This window comes from Silurus aristotelis (assembly GCF_946808225.1).
Source record: "Silurus aristotelis genome assembly, chromosome: 26".
Lineage (NCBI taxonomy): Eukaryota > Metazoa > Chordata > Actinopteri > Siluriformes > Siluridae > Silurus > Silurus aristotelis.
Genome location: NC_139599.1, coordinates 5,358,178 through 5,382,203, shown reverse-complemented (window position 1 = coordinate 5,382,203; position 24,026 = coordinate 5,358,178). Strand labels below are relative to the sequence as shown.

Sequence of the window (24,026 nt, the reverse complement as noted above, 5' to 3'; positions counted from 1 at the left end):
AAAGGTATGATGTACAGGAACACTGAATTGCATAAATTATTAAAATATTAAGTACAGTGCAAATACTATCAAGAAGGCATCTGATTGGCCCTAAATTTTTTCTGCAGCAGTACAACAACCCCAAACATATAGCCAATGTTATTAAGAAATATCTTCAGGGTAGAGAACAACAAGGAGTCCTGGAGGTGATGGTTTTAGCCCCCACAGAGCCCTGATCTCTACATGATTGAGTCTGTCTAGAATTAAATGAAGAGACAAACGGATCTGAGGAAGCCTTCATCCACAGAAGATATGTGGTTAGTTCACCTAGATGTCTGGAACAGCCTACCTGCCGAGAGCCTTAAAAAATCTATGTGCAAGTGTACCTAGAAGATTTGATGGCAAGATTCGAGGCAAAGGGTGGTCACACCAACAATTGATTTGGATTTCTCTTCTGTTTCTTTACTTTCCAAATTGTTAATTAATAAAAAATAAAAGAAAATTATGAACAAATGTATTTTTGAAAGCATTCTTAATTTCCAGCAATTTTTTCACACCCTTCTAAATCTCAGGACTTTTGATTCTTTTTCTCAGGTACAAATTTATACTGTGCAGTTTTACTGAAGAAAAAGTAAGAAAAAATACTTAACAAATCATCAATTCCACCTGATCACATCTGTTTCTTAAAATAAAGTGCTAAAGAAAAAAGAAGCTAACCTTTTTCTCCATTGTAGTATTAAGATTTCGAGTGGTGTAGCAGGCTGCCAGTCTCAGACAGGCTGTCAGTCAATCTAGCATTACAATATTATTACACCCACACGCTTCTACACTGTTTTTTGTGTGTGTTTTTAATTGTGATCACAAAAATAGTGTCCAATAATATCAGATACCTTAAAACCTCCACTCCGTACTTTTTTTGTTTACTTTTACTTAGACCTGTATCATATACCTTTGGCTCAATATAAACATAGCATCAAGTATGTTAGCATCTTAGGTAGCAATGTAAGTATGGAATAAAACACAATGTCACATGCTGTTAGAGGAAAACCTCACCTAGTTTGCATATAGTCAAATAACAACATTTCTTTAACTTAAATAAGCATTAAGGGCCTTGCTGAAGGGCTCAGGAACTGCAGTGTAGTGTGGCTGCAGAAGTGCTTGATCTCATGACCTTTCGATAGGAAATCCAACACCTTAACCACTGAGCTGCTGTTACAGTAAACTAACAAAAACCTTCTTAATTATTAAAATCTAAAAGTACATGAGCGATGCAGTATGATGCTAAATGTATGCTAGCATTCTGTTGTGCTAGCCGTTTACTTTGATTTTCTACTATGCTTGTATGCTGTTTCTTTTTGGAGTCTTTTCAGCTCACCAGGAATTATAGTATATGCGAAATAGTCAGCTAGCATCCTGGTGTTTTCGAGGTGCTTGGGAGCTCCGGTAGCGTGTTACCTTTAGAGGCAGGAGCTTTTTGCTGAATTTTATAGTGTGCTAGGGGATTTTAACGAGCTACTGTTCTTTATGCAGTGCAGCTCAGTGAAAAGGGTGACGGCTTTATTTGTACCAGTGTGTTAAAATGTATTATTGTGATCGGCTAATCTTTTTTTTATTGAGTCGCTGTGTTGGATTTCCTGAAATGGATGCAGGGAAGCAAGCCTCAGTGACTTACTAACATCTTGTATTCAATTTATGACGATGTTTTTTTTTTTTTTTTTTTTTTTTTCACTTCTGTCAAATGTAAATTCAACTCTGTGTGTATATATGTATTCCCATATGTAGTGGGCAAAAAAGATTTCAGGCTGCCTCTCTTTCTATGTGTGTGTATAAAAGAGAGTGTGTGTGTGTGGGAGTGTGTGTGTGTATATAATGTGTATGCTTAGGCTATGTGAGTGCTTAGTATGTCTGAGGATTGCATTTGTATGCAATCCATCATCTTTGGTTAGATAAAAAGATGGCAGTGTGTTTAAATTCAAATTGAACAACCGCTATCTCTCCCTTCATCTCGTTCTGCTTCTCCCTCTCTTATGCACTCTCTCTTTTCTCAACCGTTATAGTCCATATCTGAACGTGCTCTGAATAAGAAACAAGGCGGCTTGATTGAGTCGCAATTTCTTTCGGCTGCTTTCATGCGAACCCTTCTGTTTCATCATGGCCTTTTTTTTCAAACCTGTCTTATTCCTTCTCTCTCTCTCTCTCTCTCTCTCTCTCTCTCTCTCTCTCTCTCTCTCTCTCTCTCTCTGTCTCTCTTTCTCACACACACACACACACACACACACACACACACACACACACACACACACACACACACACACACACACACACACACACACACAAACACATGCACAAACACACTCATAATCTAGCTCTTCCTACTGTCTATAAGCCCCTTTCATTCCCCCCTCCTCTTAATTCGTTTGCCTTTGATTCTCTCTCATTTTATCTGTCTCTGTCTCTGTCTCTCTCTCTCTCTTTTGCTGCTTCTTTCCTTTTTTCATGAGCAAAAAAAAATCCATTTCTCATCTATTCTCCTCTGTCTTCTTCCACTCAACTCCTTTAATCCTTTCTTGTTCTGCCCTTTTTATCTTACAGCTGATGAAAATCATCACCCACACAAAAACAATCCAGCGACGCCCCTCTTCCCACGCACAGGCCGTAATCGGATTGCAATAACACCAGGACTCGTTCAGTGTCTTCCGCTAACATGCGTGTTCCTGTTCCACACCGATCGATCTCATCAAGTCATGATGTGAAGCTAGATACTGCTGCTCTGCTGGACAGAAAATAATTCCTGATGCTGGATTACAATGATTAGATATTGTGCTGAATCCATTTGAAATGTTGTTTTTTCTTCAGTTTCTTTATCTTCTGTTGCGATTGCAGAATTGCTACTTTTATGTACAGTCCATATGTGCTTTATGCCAGTCAGAAGGCTGGGCAATAATCTCCTCCTCCTGAGTAAATAAACTTCATTATGCCTAATTTAAAATCAGTCTCTTATCCCATGCATATAAAGTAGCTCTGATCTGAGCATACAGATCATGTTAATAAATTATATTAGAGGAAAGTTTAAGAAAAGAGAAGCATAGGTATAAATAAACAAAGAAAGAAAGATAGAAAGAAAGGAAAAAAAGGAAGAAAGACTAAAAAGTTATTCTGTTATTTCAAATGTAAGGGGAAAAAATTTAATATTTAATCTTCTTCTTCTTCTTCTTCTTCTTTCGGCTGCTCCCATTAGGGGTCGCCACAGCGGATCATCCGTCTCCATACCACCCTGTCCTCTATATCTGCCTCTTTTACACCAACTACCTGCATGTCTTCCCTCACCACATCCATGAACCTCCTCCTTGGCCTTCCTCTTTTCCTCCTACCTGGTGGCTCCATCTTCAGCATTTTTCTACCTTTATAATTCATGTCTTTTCTCTGCACATATCCAAACCATCTCAATCTCGCCTCCCTCACCTTGTCACCAAAACATCCTACATGTGCTGTCCCTCTAATAAACTAATTTCTAATCTTGTCCATCCTCGTCACTCCCAACGAAAACCTCAACATCTTCAGCTCTGCTACCTCCAGCTCCACCTCCTGTCTTTTACTCAATGCCACTGTCTCTAATCCATACAACATCGCAGGTCTCACCACAGTCCTATAAACTTTCCCTTTCATTCTTGCAGATACTCTTCTATCACAAACCACTCCTGTCACTCTTCTCCACCCACTCCACCCTGCCTGCACTCTTTTCTTTACTTCCCTAACACACTCTCCATTACTTTGCACTGTTGACCCCAGGTACCTGAACTCCTCCACCTTCTCCACCTCTTCTCCCTGCAACCGCATCACTCCACTGCCCTCCCTCTCATTCACACACATGTACTCTGTCTTACTCCTACTGACTTTCATTCCCCTTCTCTCCAGCGCATATCTCCACCTCTCCAGGCTCTTCTCAACCTGCTCTCTACTCTCACCACAAATCACAATATCATCTGCAAACATCATAGTCCAGGGAGACTCCTGTCTGACCTCGTCCGTCAACCTGTCCATCACCACTGCAAACAGGAAAGGGCTCAGGGCCGATCCTTGATGCAGTCCAACCTTCACCCTGAACCAGTCTGTCGTACCTACTGCAGTGTGTGACCACTGTAACTCATCTAAACTACAGAATAAAACTATCAACTAGCACCACAATGTATTATTAAGTAGTATAAAATTAGCATATGAAACAAATGTACACAACATGTATATTAAACATAAAATAAAGGTTTGAAAAAATCTTTGCATATATTACTATTAGAATTCCATCATACATCATATGTGCAGGAACTTGCAATTCATGATTAACAACCTAATGACACTGAATATTAATGGATAATTATTGAATAGATAAATAGTGAATAGATAGATAGATCACAGCTAGACAATCATAAACAATTGGTTTTAAAGTCAACAAAGACCACTTATTTTCCATAATAATTTATGTAATGAACATAAATGACTTAACTTTACCCCACAGCTGATGACAGGACAGATGAAAAGAGGGCAAAAGTCAACAAGTTTAGAAAACATCTTCATGTAACTAGAAAGTCTAAATCACCAACAGACACTGACCATCTAAACTCATCGAAAGATAAGTTGCAATAGTACCTAGAGTAGTTATAACTCCATTTTTTATAACTCCAATATTTTCTAAAATTAGAAGATGGCAGAATTTATTTGGATCGCATGCATGAAATTGTTTTGGGTAAATAAACATAAATAAATCTGAAACAAATCTGTTTTTGTGATTTTAATTGTTGACCTCATAAATTCTCCAGAAAACAGGAGTTTTAAAAGATTGAGAAACTTTGGCAGACAGTACATTACACTATTAATGTACTGTATATACTGTATAATAATACATTATTAATCTGTATTATGCCAAACTCTGCTCTTATTTTATTTTATGATTCATATAGTACCTGGGAATGGATGGTCACCAAATGCACCATGGGTAATTAATTATAGTACAGCTTGCTTGATGGTGAAAGGATTATGGGTAAATAGCAGTTGTTAAAATTATCTAACTGGGTGTACTTGTTATAATACTTGTCATAGTACGCAGTACCAGTATTTTTACTTGAGCAATTTTCGGATCCATATAAGCATCCCTGGCCCATTATTCAGGTATTGTAAATGTTAAATGCTGCAAAGAAAACAGCACGATAATAATGCTGATATCCTCTCAGCTTAAAGCTAAAGATAGGCTTGATCGAAAAGCTCTGTATTCAGCTTAAAGTATCACTTTGGTGTTCAGTAGTGACTGTCAATTGTGCTAAATATATCAAAGTGCTACAATGCTACTATGGTTTATAGCAGTGCTAAGCAGGTAATGACACGAATAATGTATAATGAGTCTCTTTAATAGAGAGCTAAGTATGTAGCTAGAAATATGCATGAATTAACATGAACTAATGAACCACACAGGCTACTTCATTTGAAATGTTAGCTAACCAGATAAGGTTACTTTTCTTTACATGCAGTTCAGCCATAGCTTGTTTTAATTGTAAAGAGTTTTTTTTTTTACTACTCCACTTATTTATTCTTACCTGAGTAAGTTTCTTGATCGCTACTTCGATTTTAACTTTTTTACTCACTACAGTAGCAGCACTTTTACACAACCCAGTTTGCTTTGTAGCCATTCCAGTAATGGTATGTGTTTTGTAGTCATTGCAGCGTTGGTAATTTGTCTGGTAATAGTGTCTGGTTGAATATCTGCTAATCATCTGGGTCTCAGTGGAGACCACAACTCCAAAACTCTGGAATCTTAAAAACATACTGCCGTGTATATCAATCACACATGCTAATTTAATGCAAGCAGCTAATGATTATGCAATCAACCCTACAATCAGATGACTTTCTTGCAAAACATGTGAAATGCATACGCATGTTCCTAGCGATGGGAGTCTATATGTAGAAGAAACATTACCTTTGATTGTGAGGATTGGGAGACTCCTTCCCTCTGGGTGAAGCCTTAGTAGACCTGCATCCAAACTGTAGTGTTTTTCTTTGTGTCCATCTCCATGCATGTTCCAGAGGTTTCCAGCCACAGATTTGAAGTAGGGTTTTAGGGATACTGTGTATTAATTCCTACAAAACACCAGACTGGAGTTCAGGGCGACACCAGGAAATCCCAAATTGAAAAACGTTGACATTCGATCGACTTAACTGAGTTCCGATTCATTTTTTTTAAAATAAGAAAATCCCTTAGGTATTCAAAGCATCACATTAGTTCTGGATCTTTCTCACTGAGGACTTTGCCTTGCTGGTCATAACCCGTTGTCTCATTCACAATTGTCCAGCATGTTTTTTTGCTCAGCATACGCAATCTTTTCCCACCGTCTCTGGTGTGCTGTAACTTTTCTTAATGCTGGCGTTTGTTTTCACATTGGGGAAAAGAAAATGCTCTTGAACGTCATTGGTAATTCAAATGAAATCCCTTGTGCCTGCCAGAGATGGTTAAGGAGAAGGAGGGACCATTGATCCTTGTTTAGACCAGAATAGCCCTTGTTCTGCTGAGAAAACAAATGGAGGCTTTTATTAGAAATAAAGTTATATTAGATGATATCAAAGCAAAAGGGTTTTTAACAAAGATTTCTCCTTTTTGGAGAAATGAAATGGATACAATGCTAGCGTACATTTTTTTGAAGCTAAAATGGTTGTTTAAGGTCTTTCAGAAATAGTGTGAGTGGATAATAATGGGATTACAAATGGAATTGGAGTTGGAATCTTCAAACTAAATCTTGGATTGATTTTTGCTTAACCTTAACTTTTAATCTGGCTAATTGCAATGCATTTGTGAGATTGTTTGGTTGGTAGCTTGAAACATATAAATTCTTTATGTAGGTCACTGTTGTGCAAAAAGGCAATCATGTGTCATAGTAAATATGAAGAAAATGTAAAACAACTAAAAATAATATGATGGGAATTTCGCAAGGGTTCCATTTTGAAATTCCAAATAGCGAATGATCCAATCAATAATGTTTCCTTTGCATTGAGGTAAATGTTTGGGTTGACTCTTTGAGTCTGGTCTTAACCTAGTAACCAAGTCTAGTCATAGACTGAAAAGAATAGAAAGAGTAGAAAGAATAAAAAAGAAAAGAATAAGCTGTTTTTTGGATTTCCTTTCATTTGGACTTGGCTTGGACTTTACCCCCTAAAGATTCAATTTCAGCTAGTCCTGGTCTCACATTTATCTCAGAATTGACAATGGCAGTCTTGACTATAGCCCTAGCATTGTTTTCTTTCAGATTTTTTCGATAATGTAAAATCTTTCTGCCATGACTAAAATAAACTGTTATACTACTCAATAATTATTACTATTATACTATAATATTATTGCATATAATACTTCTGCTAAAAATATATAATGGAATAAAAATGACATTATGTGAAAAAGACAGACAGAATATACACATATAAACATGAATCAGTTCTTGTTAGAGTAAATCTAGTATTAAAAAAGGCTCTGGTTGAGACAATCGTAGCTCTACTATAGTTTTAGCCAGTTTCATTTAGCACACTGAACACTAAAAAATTCAACAGAAAAAAAGAGGAGAAAGGATTTAGTATGCCTGTAATTGGAATCTGCATATTCATAATGACCTCCATTCCATTTAAGGAGGAAAGTCTAAAACCAAAATTAAAAAGCAAAAATAATAATATAAAATTGTACTACTAAATAAAGAAATAATAATAAAAATAAATCCAAATGACCAAATTATGCAAGACTGAAATTAAACTAGAAAAAAAAAAGGGATGTAGAAAATTATAATAAAAATAAAATGTATTTTTTTTTCTTCACATTTTCAATACTGCTCCGAAAAAGGTGTTAGCGTGTTGTAGTGAATCTCAAGTGTAAAAAAACAGGACATTTATATCTGTTGTCTCGCGGTTTCAACTGTGTTTCTATTTGCAGGACAATCTGTTTATAACAATGTTTATATTTTCTCTTTGTCACTGAAACAAAAGGTCTTCCACACAAAACAGTAAGCTGTTGACTGGCTGATGCTCACGGTGGTGTGTGAATATGACTGTTAAACAGTAATGTTTACTGAATGGTGAACAAACAGCACACTGCTGCACTGATCACATATTCGTGAATAACTCGCTAAAAAACTTTATTATTAATTGGAACAGCACCTGAAGATGTTGACAAGGATTAGACTGAAATGAAAAAAGATAAAAAGTGTGTGTTAAAACAGTGCTGAACTGAAATGCAGCAGTTTTTAGCACACGTTTTCAGCCACTTCAAACAGCTCCCTTTTGAACGTGGCAAAATAAACGGAGCCGCTTAATCTAATCCCTTTTGAAATTTGACTGAGATCTTTCGAATGCTAACAAGTCATAAGTATGTGCGGAAATATTTTCTATGATCCAGCTGTTTGTGTTGTTTGTCGCAGTGTGGTTGAAAGCTTTATGAAACTGAAAGACGGCACAGAAATTTGGATTGCTGATAAAATGTATGTGAGAGCTGAGCTCAGTTCCAGGCATTTTAAACTTGATGAATTCATTTCACCCATGAACAATTTTTAAGATCTCCTAACCTTCTTCTAAACGTACCAACTTACGGGTTACATTAACTTCAAATCAGTAATACATGCACTGTAAATTCTTGATTCAGTGTGCAACGACAAAACACAGTTAAATCGTGTGCATAATTTTTCATCTAAAAGCTTGAGGAAAAAAAGGTCAGGGAGTTGGGCACCCCTTCCTATTTAAATCCAAATTAAAAGTTTTCCCTAAGTTTTAATAAAGCCTTTTTACTGCTTATATATGGTGTGTGTATTATACATAATCCAATATACAAGCCATAACATTTCCACTGCATTTGACTAATTACAATCATAGAAAAAAAATAGATCAATGTTTTTCGCAAAAGACAAATTAAATCTCAATCAGTTGGTAATACTCAAATCGATGTAGACAAAGCAGTAAGTAGTTACATACCAATATGACAAATCAGCCATAATAATAAAAAACTGATAGGTGAAGTGACTAGTATTGATTACAGACATGTAAGCAGTCAGTTTAGAAAACTGATGTGATGGAAGCAGAAAAAACTGGCGAACAAAACAATCTGAGAGACTTCAAGAAGGAACAGATGGTGATGGCTAAATTACTTGGTCAGAGCACCTTCCAAAGCGGCTGGTGTTGTGGAGTGTTCCCAGTATGGTTAGTACCAAAAGTGTTCCAAGGAAGGACAACCGAGAAAAAAAAGGCAAGCCTTGGATTCTGTCATTCATGTGGATGGTACTTTGACACGTACCACCTTCCTAAGCATAAACTGCAGGCCAGGTTACACTCCTATTCTCTAAAGGCAGTGGCTTCTTTCAGCAGGATTATGTGCCCTGCCACACTGCGAAAAGCTCAAGGTGTTGACTTGGCCTCTAAATTCGCAGGATATCAATACGATCAAGCCGCAGTGGGATGTACTGGACAAACAAGTTTGATCCATTAAGGTTCCACCGTACAACTTAAAGGACTTAAAGGATCTGCTGCTAATGTCTCGGTGCCACTGCCACGGTGCCAGATGTCTTGTGTGGTCCAGGCCTTGATGGCTGAGAGAAGTTTTGGCAAGACAATATTAGGCAGGTGGTCGCAATGTTTTCTGATTGTTGTATGCTACAAATGTACATACATTTATATATACTAAAAAATTTTTTTACCAAACATGGTCCAATAAAAACATCGAATAATTTTAAGCTTGTTTGGAAGATTTATTTATTTATTTATTTATTTTTTTTATAATTTAAAACATTTGAAGTAGTAAATGAGTTATAAGGTTATCAATAGTTTTAGCATTTAAATGTATGCCTTATATTAATCATTTTCACTGCCAGTCATGCCACATATCTTCACATGTATGTCGGACACACGTGTATGAATATTATGTGGCTGATTCCATGATAGTGAGAATATGAAGGAGATATGGGACAAATAAATGATTGCCTGTGCTGACAGCACAAATGAAAGCAAATAACAGGTCGAGATGTCCGCTGATTCGCACACACCCACACAAGAACTGCAAAGGTTAACATTCTGAGCTTAGCAGCTAAAGCTGTTTGTCAGCTAGTTCTCGTTAAGAACGTTGCAAAATGTACCAAATGTGCTGCCAGATTCCAGTGTTAAATGTACGATTTGGCAATAAATCAGATTTAGACAATGTCCCCTTTACTCCAAGTGTAGTCAATCATCCAAGACATGTTTTGCTCTCTGAGGACTTTTGCTAGTTTTGGCTTATGTACCTAATAATCTAGTTGTTTTCAACCTAATATGTCATAATTTTTAAAAAAAAGACACACAAAATGGGTGTTTGTTTAGACAAAGGGTATTTGCCTTTAACATTTCATAATTTAGTTTTTTTAGAATTAATTTTCTAAATGTTTTTCACATGATTTACAGTATTAACCTTCCAGCCTTCGCTCCCCCACGTAAATCAATGAGCCTTGGCCTCCCATGACTCTGATGCTGGTTCACCACTATTTTTGATAGATACTCGTCTAGTTATCACAATTTGTGTGTATGTGTGTATATATGTGTGTGTACATGTGTGTGTGTGTGTGTGTGTGTGTGTGTGTGTGTGTGTGTGAGTGTGTGTGTGTGTGTGTGTGTGTGTGTGTGCGTATTTTTACACAAAATGTAGAATTGTATGAGGTCTAAGAAGATATGGTTTGCATGAGTTGTAGTTTAGGATCTTGAGTGGCCTGCTATAGAGCTCTGATCTCAACGCTATTGAACACCTATGGTATGATTTGGAACTGTGACTGCACCCCAGGCCTCCTCACCTACATCAGAGCGGGCATTTCCACAAGCACCCTCTAAACTCTATTGCAGCAAATGGTGGACTGATAGTGGAATGGGAAAAAAGTTCAGGTGTTCATATATAAATGAATATATATATATATATATATATATATATATATATATATATATATATATATATATATATATATATATATATATATATAGACAAGAACTCAAATTTGTTGCCAGTTATTTAGGCAAACAAAACAGTATGTTGAGTTATATTTAGACGACAGTAAATCTGTACTGCTATACAAGCTGCACATTAACTACTCTAAAGTATATCCAAGTTTCATTTCTATATGATTGTGCCTTAAGAACATTTTTGAACGTGGTTGCTGAAATTTGAGGGGTGTACTCATTTTGTGACATAGTGGAGATACAGCATGAGGAGATTTCACCATACACTATGCATGACTCACTTGGGAATGGAAAAAGCAATAAGATGTTGGCTTTTACTGCATTCAACATTATAGTGTTACAGATATTATATTAATTTAGTTACAAATAATGAGATCTTTAAGGAGAAATGTTCTTAAAGCAATTATGCTTTTTGTCCATTAAAGGCATTACATTTTAAACTTACAGTTAACAGGTTTCACATTATTTCACTATTAAGAGTCACAAATGATCCTTGATCTAATATAAATGGAATAAAAGTATATACGCCCTTTTCTTGTTTCCTGAATGTGTTGCAGTGCAAAGTAAATGTGTAAATGTTCACTATTTAAATCAATTGTGGGATAGATGCCATAAGGCACTTCCATTATAACTGCATTAATGGCTAATATATAAACTTCGGATATGTTAAGTAAGAACAAACTGCATTTTAAAGTCACGTTGGTTTAAAGTCACAGAGATGATTGGATCTAAATGTAGAAAGACAATGGGAGAGATTTAACTTGAATCACACTGTACTTTCACTCCTGTTCTGGATTTATTGATAAGCACATCTTATTACTTTATAAAAAGAAAAGCTACATATCCATAAATCCATCATTTTTAGATTGGAAAATCTGTCCAAACTCGTTCTGTTTATTGCATGTGCATCTTTCCCTGCTAAATCCTCCATCCACTGCCGCCTGGGTCCGAGTGCTAATGGAATTTGAATTGTGTTGACTTGAGAGGGATGGGCAGAATTTTACAGATTAGCTTTTCAATTCATACAAAACACAGCATGTCTTTTGCAGACTGCCGTGTCTGGAGAGTGGGAAAAAAAACAGTCCTCACTCTTTAAATCTGAATGCCTCCATCCAATTCTGATCTGATGCACAAATCCACTGTACTTCAAGGAGCACCATGTGTGGGTTCGGATTCTGGGAAAATGATTGTGTATTTATGCCACCTTATTTGCTTAATCTGTGCATGTCAGAGTGCTTACTGTGTGTGTGCTTGTGTGTGCGTGTGTGTGTGTGTGTGTGTGTGTGTGTGTGTGTGTGTGTGTGTGTGTGTGTGTGTGTGTGTGTGTGGCTGCTTAACTATTCAGCAAACAGCAGCACCTTATTTTTCCCTCACAATTCATCATTTGGCAGGGAGAGAGAGGGGGAGGAGGGTCATGAACTCATTGGAGAATAAGTTGGAGGCTGGCATTACTGTCAGGATGAGGAAAGCTTCCATTAATTTGACGGTGAACCAATTCACTGGCGAGAACGTGGCAAAAAAAGTCTGTGTACATGCCTGTAGGTGTGTCCATGCATATGTGTGTGTTTTGGGAACAAAATACCAACAGCATGACAAAATGATGAATGTTTCTCCATGAGCTTAGCTTTAACATTAATGGCTGTGTGTTAATGTTTGCTAGGGAACATGCATGTGCGCCGAGCAGCTGCTCATAGAGTCGACACAAGGAGAACGCTACAAAATGTGAAGATGCATCAGTTTTATGGCTTGGTGTTTATTAGCTTACTCCATTATTAAAATAATCTCTCTCACGCAGCAGCTTTAGCAGATCTCATTTCCAAGTTCTATCGCAGATATATGAGACTGCAGGAGTGGAGTCAACTTTCATAATCACCATAGCAAAAAAATAAAAAGAATAATAACGTTTTGTATATAGCGGGGTATCCACTGGACAGTGCGGTGTAGAAGGTTTTATCCAAGGTTTTATTGCTGTTTCTGTTCCCAAGTGAGTCATGCAAACAAGAAATTTGAAATAGCGTAGACCGCTGATTGGTTAGAACCCAATTGTCACAACTACCTCATGAGTCCTATAAATTTGAAAGAAAAATAAAACTAGGACTGCATCTTCAACTGTAAAGTGTCATGCAATACGGCAAAGGCGGATGCAAGTAGAGGCGTTATTTATAGTGCGGATGTAAAAATCACTAAGACAAAGAAAGCATAGCCCTAGCGTGAAGAAGAGGACCGTGAAACCCAGCAACAACAACCACTAGAAACTTGAGACACTCCGTGAGGTGCGAGGGGAAATTTTAATGAACAAAGAATTGGATTCAGTTGCAAAAATGTTAATGGTTTAAAATACATTATGTGGCATAACATAAAATGTTGCACCTAATGTTTCATATTATATGTTTCCCTTTTATTTTGTTTTCAGTATGCTTGCTGCTTAGCCTCACCCCATCCCTTTCTGATGTGTATGTGAATGGGAAAGGTATGTTTTTGCAGAGCTGTGATAAACTTTGCCTTTTTTTTTTTTTTTTGGCTTAATTTAATGTTTATCTAATGTTATATTCCCATATATTTTATAATTTTCTAATTCTGTTTCAATTAACTTTTGCATTTTGTTTTTGCATTTTGTTTTTGACTTACCAAATTTATTTAGCAGACATCATATGGGGCAAACTCACAGATTTAAAGATTTTTTTTATCTGACAAAAAAGGCAAGCCATCCCAGCTACAGATGTTGCAGAGCTGCACAGATTTATACAGACTATATATACATTATATACATTAATACAGAAAAACAATGCTGAGACTATACCAGTTACATAATGATAGATAGTGGTGCAAAGGCTGATAGCAAACATTTTCCATGGCCTTAATCCTGACACGTATCGCTGTAGCAAATATCAAGTCACTACCAATGATGTCAGTGTTTCCTTGAAATATTATTTAGGATTCAGCCTGGCAAGTTGAAATATCTGTTCTACCTGACCGTACAGCGCGGCAGTGTGTAATAACATTTTCAGTGAGCTGGAAAGTTCCGTTTAGTCACTGCTTTACGTCTTCCCACATACAATCGTCTGCCAAGTAAAAAGATTAATCAAACCTTGAAGCTCCTCCATTGTGGATACTCTTAGTTAACGGTAGCATCAGGCAGGAAATGATGTAATCACCAAAACTACTTCCACAAGTTCCGTTAGATGATAAGAAACCTGAGACGAAAACATAAATGTTCCCTTGAATGATTAAGAGATGTTTTGCATTATTAGAATTTTTTAAGAGGCTCACCTATATATATATATATATATATATATATATATATATATATATATATATATATATATATATATATATATATATATATATATATATATATATATAGGAGTTTAAGCCCTGGCATTGCCTATCTGCTGCTCTTGGGCCTTCAACCCATGGATGTTGTAACCTGTTGAGCCTGCTCTCTGACCCTAGCTACCTAATATCACTGAGATCTGCTAAGAAAGAATTTCACTGTGCTGTAAAGTGCATGTGACAAGTATCGTTTCCATTACGCTTAAATGTACGCCATTTGGCAGATGCCCTAATCCTGAGCAAATTATATTTATCACATTCTTACAACCGAGCAGCTCAAAAGTGGCAGCTTGGCATGGCAGGGAGTTGAACTCACGACCTTCAGATAAAAAGTTCAATGCGTTAATCACTAAGCTAGCATCTCCACAACAAGGCGATGCTGGACATGGTATTTTTAAAATGCAGACAGATTTTAGCCTGTAAATTCTTTAGGCTTCTCGGAATAGAGACTTTGAAGAAAAGTGGAGATTCTTGTAACTAATATCTCAAGAAAGCGGGCAATTTGTACCGAGGTAAATGTTGGTTTAAAGATGTCTCATACGGTTCAATCGAGTTAAAGATTGCAATACGTTTCTATGCCGCATATGCTCGTGCCAGAATGGTATATGTAAAATATAGAAGGTGCAAAATAAATTAAATGCATGCACATATTTTTTAAAAAGTGGTTTACATTAACATTATAACATAATATATCTATATTATAACCAGTTTCAGTTTTTAGAATATGACAGCATTTTTTCTGGCTTTTATCAACATAAGAGTGTAGAAAAAGAAACGCTGGTAAGGGATTGACTAGAAACCAGAAACGTTCCACTGCACACTTGTTATATTGTATTAAAATAAAATACAAATAAAAATGAAAAAGGAATTGCTTGATGACATGCTGTTTTAGGAAAATCGTCCTTTTATTGGGTTTTATTCCTTACTTAATCACCAAGTAATGGTTTTCAGTAACAGTTGCTGAAAATTCGAATCATTTATATGTTCACTGTGTTCTTTTTCTAAGAAAATGTTCAATTGCTTCGCCACAACTTAGCCAGTATGAGCTTGAATTCCCCAAGTTCGGGGTTTGGGCGGGATCTTATTACTCCCCAAACACTGCATAGGTTCATAGGGGGAAATATTTGATTCGCTATTGTCATTAGTCGTTATTAAATAGCCTGATATATCTGTAGGAGCTTAGAATCCTACAACTGCCTAGACACACACACACACACACACACACACACATATATACACAAAGAGAAACCAGCACACTCACAGAGACACAGTATGATGTGACCAGACTCCTAACAGAGCCAGTATAATAGCCAGTCAGTGAGCAAGAGAGAGAGAGAAAGACAGAAATAGAGAAAGCGAGAGAGATAGTGAGAGTTATAACATGACATAAAGTGGTAAGGGCGACTTAACCAGGTGCTCCTCCACCTCATTTCCTCCGAGTATAAGCGAGAGAGATATATGAGGAGAAAAGGGTAAAGAGGGAGTGAGAAATATGGACAGGATGCTCACATGCGTTTGCTTCTCTCTCTGTGACTGAGCGGTCCTAATAAAGCTTTTAGCTCGGATAATTAAGAGTTACCCATATGCAGAGCTCGATGCTCGATTTACCACCACTCATTCTCTTCTTTCAGTCTCCACACCCTCCCTCTTTCCACCTCCCCCTTTTTTTCTAATCTGATTCTGAATCATTCACTGTGACCCTTTCTCTCCTCCCTGCTGGATAAATCCCTCGCTCCATCCTTCGTCTATTTGGCTCTGCCCTTTGAGACGGTGCCATTTTTTGCACCATTCATACAGTTGCCGTATTTTCCATCCCCTCTCTCTCTCTCTCTCTCTCTCTCTCTCTCTCTCTCTTTCTCTCTTCCATTCTAATTCTCTCTCACGCTCTTCCTTTCATGTTTCCTTGTCCCTCTCGCTCTCTTTCCCTCTTGTATTCTTTCTCCTTAGCCTCTCTTTCCATGTCTCTTTCTCCCCTTCCTTCTTTCTCTCTTCTTCTCTTTCCTTTTTCTCTCTCACTCCTCATTCTTGTTCTCACCTTCTTTTTTTCACTGTATTACTCTCCCTCCTTTACTATGTCCCTTTCCTCCTCCTCTTTCTCTCTCACTCCTATTTTCCCTCTCATTTTCTTTCTCCATCTATATATTCCTAACTCCCCCTACCCCCCTTTTCCCACAGCTGTTTAGAAGTGCGGTATGAGATGAGCATTGACGTGTCGTATTCAGCGAAGAGATGACGAGTAGAAAAGCTAGTTCAAGGGCGGTGTGGGGAAAAGAATGAAAAGAAGGAGGACGAGATGAGGTGCTGGCTTTTCACAATGGCAACGTATCAGTTAAGGAACCGCAAGAACAAAAGAATATGACGGAGGATGGGAAGACACTAGCTGTGTGCGTCTCTGAAGTATGGACGGTGTTTGTCTGAAGAGTTATGGGCAAATAGGATGAAATAATGCAAGCATTATGTATGTATGCACTGCAAATATGATACATACAGTGCATAAATATACATACAGTGTCTCTTCTTCTGCATACATTTTCACTGGCGGTTAATAGAACATATCCATTAGAGGCAGGAAAAAATATCCATCTTATATATATATATATATATATATATATATGGATGTTACACTATATTGTCACAGACACAGTGAACATTAACATTAGTGTTAAAATATTTGTTGCTGCTGTATCTGATATTATGCATCTATGCATCTAAAGAAAAAAAGTTACCTAGAATACATTGCTGAATTTTTTAATCTGATTGGCCAGAATTTATTAGTTCATTTTCTATTGCAAGGCTGTATCACTAAATAATATATAATCACAGATTTATAATTAAAGTTTCCTTATAATTAAAGATTCATTTAAGGAGATGATTAGATAATTATATGGAATGAGTTCCCAATGTGTGTGTTTCCTAAGAGTATGTTTTCCGCCATTGGAAAGTCTTCACTTACTTATTACAGCCTTTGTTCAACAGGGCATTACTTATTCCTTTCTCAACATGTAGTCACACAGTCATCAGCATTCACACTAACAATGATACTTGCAGTTTGTAAGCATTTACTGGAGACAGATGTTCGGATTTGCCACATTTACATGGCAAACATGATTTACAGTTAAAAGGAAGAGACCTTGAGAGTAGAATTTCCATCTTCAGATGTGAATATTCAAACACTGTCAACCCGAAAATATTTGTGCATGCTGACCATCACATCCATGGTATGTCCTTTTTAAACATCCCATTCCAGATTTAGTGTCTTATTCACTGTTTTAACAAGCACCACTATTCTGGGAAGGCTTTACATTAGATTTTGTAGGTTGGAGTTTGTGTTTCTTTATCCACAAGAACATTAGTTCTAAAGGTGTCCAGTGTAGGACACTCATAATCTTTTTTGTTTTTTGTGTACATTTTTGATGCTGGAACACGTTTGGCTTTATTAGTTCCAATAAAGAGAAATTGTAGAAATTGAGTCAAATATGTGTGTGATGGTCAGATGTGCACAAACCTTTGGCCATAAAGTGAAGAAAACCATTATATGTTCAAACATTATATCATTTTATCATAAATGGGCATGATATAATTATATAATTAGACATTGTTGATTTTTAGAGCCTAGAGCCATCAGACAAACCAATTCAATGCCATTCCATACCACCAAGTTATTGATTCATTTTCTAATGTATAATGCGGACATTAACTAAAGCTTATACCCTGAATAGGCATGATTGGCTTATTGCACATATGTGTAAAGGTGTTCCTGTTACAGAGTGTGCTGAGTATATTGTTACAAATGGACTTAATGGATATCATGTAACTCCTTCAAAAGACACCGGGCAGTAGGCGCCTCCTCGTTAAGTGCTCGCTAAAAGTGCCAGCTATAAACACCCTGACACAGCTGGAAACGTTTTCAAAGCAGCAACCCAAAGAAACATTCTTATTCGTTCGATTTCAGTAAGCACTTTATCCTGATCTGGGTCACCCCGAAGCCGAACGCCAATCCGGGAACCCTGGTTGTAAAGCATGAATACACCCTGGATGGGACCCAGTCAATCACAGGACACGGTGCAACATCAGTTATCGATTTCGGATGCTTAAAATGCGTCGGATGACTACATTAAGGCACTTGATTCAACTGTGTGTGCGGAAATGATGGTGCTCTAGTGCTACTGTTGCAGTGCAAGCTCTGGCTCCTACTGAAATCCAAATTATATTGAAGTTCTAACAATTAGGTGTGAAAATCCTTATTGAATTAACAAGTGATAGCGATTATGTTCAGTGGTAATGCATGTTTAAAGTAAGCTAGCTGTCTATACATATATCTGAACTGAATTATATTTACTAGTGCAAGAACACAGAAAGAGAGGAGACACTCCTAGCAAGCTTGATTTGTATCAACCATGCTGTGTGTAATTAAAAGTGTGAGCAATTGTAGCATGCTTCAATACCCCTAAACAACCCTCACCATCTCCCCTCCCCTCCTCTCCACTCCACTCCCCCTACATTTGCCTCTTGCCTTGACCCAGAGTTTTAATCATGTCATACTAAATTGGAAACAAGATGCATCTTTTTGTCAGAATGCATTAACCAGATGAAATATACTAAGACAACTATAGGAGTGTATCGCACTATTGATCACACCAGCAGTGTGTGGTGATATTAGATAGAAGGGATAGATATCTATCAATAACTTAACACTGAAACTCTTATGGTTAACCGATACATTATGTCCCAAGGCCTCATTGATAAAATAAATAAATAAATAAATAAATAAATAAATAAATAAATAAATAAATAAATAAATAATAATAATAATCAGTTACTTAATGAATACACAAATGTAGCTAATCCTGGATCTACATTAGTTATTTAATTAGTAAGTTTGGTTTTTTTTGTTTTGTTTGTTTGTTTAGTTTTAATTTTAGTTTAAATGTGTAATGCTTGACTGGCTTCTTGTCATGTTTCCTCTGAATAATAAACACAGTAAACATTAAAGGTCTACCCCTTTCATTTAAACACACACACACACACACACACACACACACACACACACACACACACACACACACACACACACACACACACAAAACCTACAGTTCTGCTCTCTGCTGTATGCTGATTAGACAGTGTTTACATACTCTATATTTTGTGTTACATTTTTCAAGGGGAAAAAAAATAATAGTAAATAATCCACTTCTTTTCAGCATGAAGAAATCCGCATCATGATGGCTGATGATGTATATCGGATATGTCACTGAAATGGGCGAGAATGTATTAGCCTAAATGAAGATCAAATCTAGCGGACGAGTCAACGATACGAGTGATACATGATGACGAGCCGCCACGACCTCTCTGTTTGAATTTGATAATGATTCGCGTTGCCACAACCTGACTATACGTAAATCGATTGTTTATGCATTGTGATGGATTTTTTATTTTTTTTCAGTTTAACCTTTTATCCGTTATCGTGTTACATGACTCATGAGCTTGCTGTTAAGATAAATTGACAGCTGGAGTATACTTTGTCACAATAAATATATCATATATAATTTTTTAGCACAGTGCACCTCGTTTCCAATTTGGTGTTGACATGAATGAAGCTTGGGGTCAAGAAATCAATGTGAGGGGGCGTGAGCGAAAGAAAAAAGAGAGAGAGAGAGAGATGGAGGTGGAGACGAGAGTATACCATATATTTGCAACATATGACGTGTTTTAAGTGTGAAGCAAGTGCGTTTAACCCCTGTTGCTGGTGCCAGACAGCAGACAAAGGCAATACAGGGGAGCTGCTGGTCTTCTCAGAGTGATGCATTCAGCCAGCTGGGCTCCACTAATCACTAGCCTGACACACACACACATACCTACCTACATACGCAGCAAAAAAAAAAAAAAAAAGAATTCATGCTCCAATACTTATTCCCATCCCCCCAACCCCCAAGATTTCCTCTTACTCACTGTACTTACTCCCCCCCCCCCACACACACACACACAGACACACATCCTTATCTGAATTTCCCAAATCTCCCTTTTTCTCTAACACACGCTCACACACTCTCACACTCTCTCTCACACACTGCTGCCTCTACCTCCTCTCGGTAAATGATGCAGTGACTGGAAATAAACAGGCAATTTAAGTGCTGGACACCTCACTGCTTTCTCTTCCTCATTTTACCACACACACACACACACACAATGTGCACTATCACACACTCGCCTCTCCCTGCTGCCTCTGTCACACTCTGTCACACACAGGCTGCGGGAGGGAGCAAGGTCAATGTCCTGCTAGCAGAATGTGTTCTCACCGGGTTGTGCTTAAGCACAGCTGAAGATACACTCGGTGCGGCTCAGCGCTGCAGCGAATACACAATCACGCACACTCTGTGATCAATAAGGCAGGTGTGTGCTGTCGCTCTGCGATGGGGCTAGCTGAGGAAATGATCGGAACGCGCCGTGTGATGGGGTGTGTGAGGGTTAGTGTGGGTTAAAACTCTCCAGCTCATCACTTATCGTTTTCATTATTCTCATTATTTCCTAGAGCATCTGTGCTGTATTAACGACAGAATCCTAAATAAACAAGGTCTCCTCAGTTTATTTCTCTTGCTTTCTCACACACATTTCTTTTTTTCTTAAAAGATTGTTTTTTTCTTTTTTAGATCAGGGCTATTGTGAGTTGATGGCATCACGTAGTCAGATTCATGGATCATTATTAGCACTATGTTCGCATTAGCTATATAGTTTACCTCATGCACTAAAGCTATGGTGATTTCCATTCAAATTTAACATTATTTAGCATTTTGTATACATCATTTTTAGTGTAGTTGTTTATTCAAAGCGAAAATTTGTTTAACATAATGCCTCTATTGGCATCTGTATTATCTGGTAGTTCCTCAAACATAGCTGTATCTCTTGAGTAATAACATGCTTGGGACTGTTTAAATCCCATTCACAGGGTTATTATTTATATTTTACTTGCAAAGTATTCTAACAAAATTAGTGTTTTCTATTTCTTGAAATGAAAATAAACTAGCTGTCTAACCTAAACCACCTGAATCCTGACCGGGCAGATACTAAATCCCCATTTTCATGTAAGTAACTGTGGTCTGGTAATTATTTTCTATTATTTACATTATTTGATAAATATGGTGCTATTTCTTTGTAATTACTTAAATAATCATACTCCTGATGCACACATTTAGTCACAACAAATTGCCCCGCAAACCTTCCTGACTAACTTTCCATACAAAAGATAGCAATTACACCACCTCCAACTTGTATCTGCATTTGTTTCTGTTTCATTCAATGAAGTGTTCACATTCGGCTACCTGTACATTCCTGACTGAGTAGTCGTGTCTCTTGCTGCTAAAAAAAAAATTACATGAACGAGTAGAGTAGCTGAAATGCGACGAGATAATGGTAATCCGATGCAGTCATTCTAAACTTCCATACCTATTGCTGTAAAAGGTAGGGCTCTGGTTAATTAGCCTGCTGCTTCCACCAGCATCAGTGCAACGAGAATGGTGAAAAGCAAGGATCATTTTAAAACCTGATGTGCTTGCGATGGGTTCTATTCTAATCAGAGTAGCTATTTTAAGCAGCTGGAAATGGCAAAGCACAAATCAGGTATGCTCAATCTTATCTTATTTTCCCTGCTTGCTATATGCACTGTACCACCAGAAATATGTGCAAAATGCACCAGATTTTTGGACTTACCTATTTTGCAAAAAGGAAAAAAGGTTGTGTAATTTCTACTTTCCTTTTCAGCACCATGAGTCTCCAGAGGGACATCACTGCCAATCACTGTGTATTGTGAAATTTCCAAAAATGCCACTGCCATGTTTTTTAGGTTTAAATAGTAAAAAAAAGGATATAGCCTATGCAGCTTGCATGTAATCACCTTTCACTGTAAACCTCAACAACAATGAAATGTAATGACAACAATTTTCTGTAAAGCTGCTTTGAGACAATGTCTGTTGTGAAAAGCGCTATTCAAATAAACTTGACTTGACTTGACTTAATGAATGGACATTTAGTGCCACCCAGATGAGGATGGGTTCTTTTTTGAGTCCACAGTCACCAGTGGTTTGCTCATTAGGGAGAAACGTACAATTCTAAAAAAAAACAAACAAAAAACTATTTATTACCGCTTTATTTGAATAAAGCTGCTTTGGGACAATGTCCACTTAAAGAGTGCCATTTATTAAACCAAGAGGTTGCAGCCTGTACTTCCACCAGTATACAGAATACACCATTACCATTAAGTGTTTCCCAAAGCATTATTTCCAATGATGGTACATGTTACTTTCCAAATTCTTTAGCATCTATAGAACACACAATAGTTGCAAGCAACTGATATATATATATATATATATATATATATATATATATATATATATATATATATATATATATATATATATATATATATAAATATATATATATATATATATATATATATATATATATAAATAAAGATAACACCTTCACTGCTAGCATTACCTGTAGTAATGTCTCCTATTTCATTTGTTACAAAAATGCCTTTTATTAACTTCTATTTGGCAGCCAGATATAAAATGACAACATTCTATTTAGCTATTTAATTTTATAATAGTGATAATAATCTGCCCCCCTGCAATCTTCAAGTCTGATTTAATGTTGGTCATGAAGTGTAATTACTAGCGCTGTTGTCATGGCAACAAAACGATGACACTCTGAAGCCCTTGGCATTGATGATCCTTGGTTCCATATCAGTACCATTTTGACACTGGAATCCAAATTGAGTTTGCTCGTTTGCAGTGGAAAAGTGTGGAACTGGTACAGGTCCGTTTGTAGTCTGACCTTTTGAAGCCATTGACAAAAATAATCCACTACTTAGTCCTTTTAAATTTATTTTGATGACTGGAGTAATATTACTATCTGTTTTGTGTGTAAGAAAAAGAGAGTGATCAGCCTAAAATCAGCTTCTTAAAGTCAGTGCTGTTCACAGGCACAGGAGATGAATAGAAGATCGTTGGAGACCCTTTGTGTGGGTGTGTGGGTGTGTGAGCGTGTGTTGGAGTGAATAATAAATAGAGTCTAATGATTTTAATGTGCATGCATGTTGACATATCCCGCAGGCTTTGTACCACTTCAGCCACTGTTTCGCACTGTAAAGGCTTACATCTCTTGCATCTTCCCTACCATGCGTTTTCTTTCTTTTTTCTTTTCAGATAGTGTCTATGTTGTCCCTCAACAACTTTCTTCTTACACTTCCAACACCACCGCCCAAACATCCATGCATGTTCCTTGAAAATTACATTAATAAGCGTACACCCAACATCAACCAACTTTAACCCAAATAATTCAAACAAACATTCTCAAACTCAAACACTCCCTAACAGTTCCCCAATTACATTCTACATACTACCATAAATACCCTAACAACATACCCAAGCATCCGTTTAGCCCTCTTTTAACCTTGTCCAAAACACCCCCAAAGACTCCACTGTCCGTAGCATTATTCTCTCCAGTCCCCAAAACATTAAACAATATTTGTGTCTATAGAGGAGAAAATTCTGCACGTTCTCTAATAACACATAGTCACTATTTCTGCAAAACAACCTATTCTTAAGCTATTCCTCAGATCTATAATCCATTATTATAACCACAGCACCAATCTTTTTTGCAACATGCATTAATATCCTTTTCGTTATGTCCAACAACATTCTCACAATATCCACACTCTCTCACAATGTTCTCCAAAA

At 37.0% G+C, this 24,026-nt stretch overlaps 1 protein-coding gene across 8 annotated transcripts in view; it reads right to left on the bottom strand.

Annotated features, from left to right (window-relative positions):
• Positions 1-24,026, bottom strand: part of flrt1a (fibronectin leucine rich transmembrane protein 1a) — a 55,864-nt gene that overhangs the window by 12,663 nt on the left and 19,175 nt on the right. The window contains exons 2-4 of one of the 8 annotated variants that reach the window (XM_083531595.1): positions 14,048-14,153; positions 6,182-6,524; positions 5,942-6,102 (exon numbers count right to left, since the gene is read on the bottom strand). The gene's annotated coding sequence lies outside the window, so the exon portion shown is untranslated. Of the gene's footprint in view, positions 1-5,941; positions 6,528-14,047; positions 14,154-24,026 lie in introns of all 8 variants that reach the window. The other 7 variants (XM_083531590.1, XM_083531591.1, XM_083531593.1 and 4 more) reach the window with 7 other exon arrangements.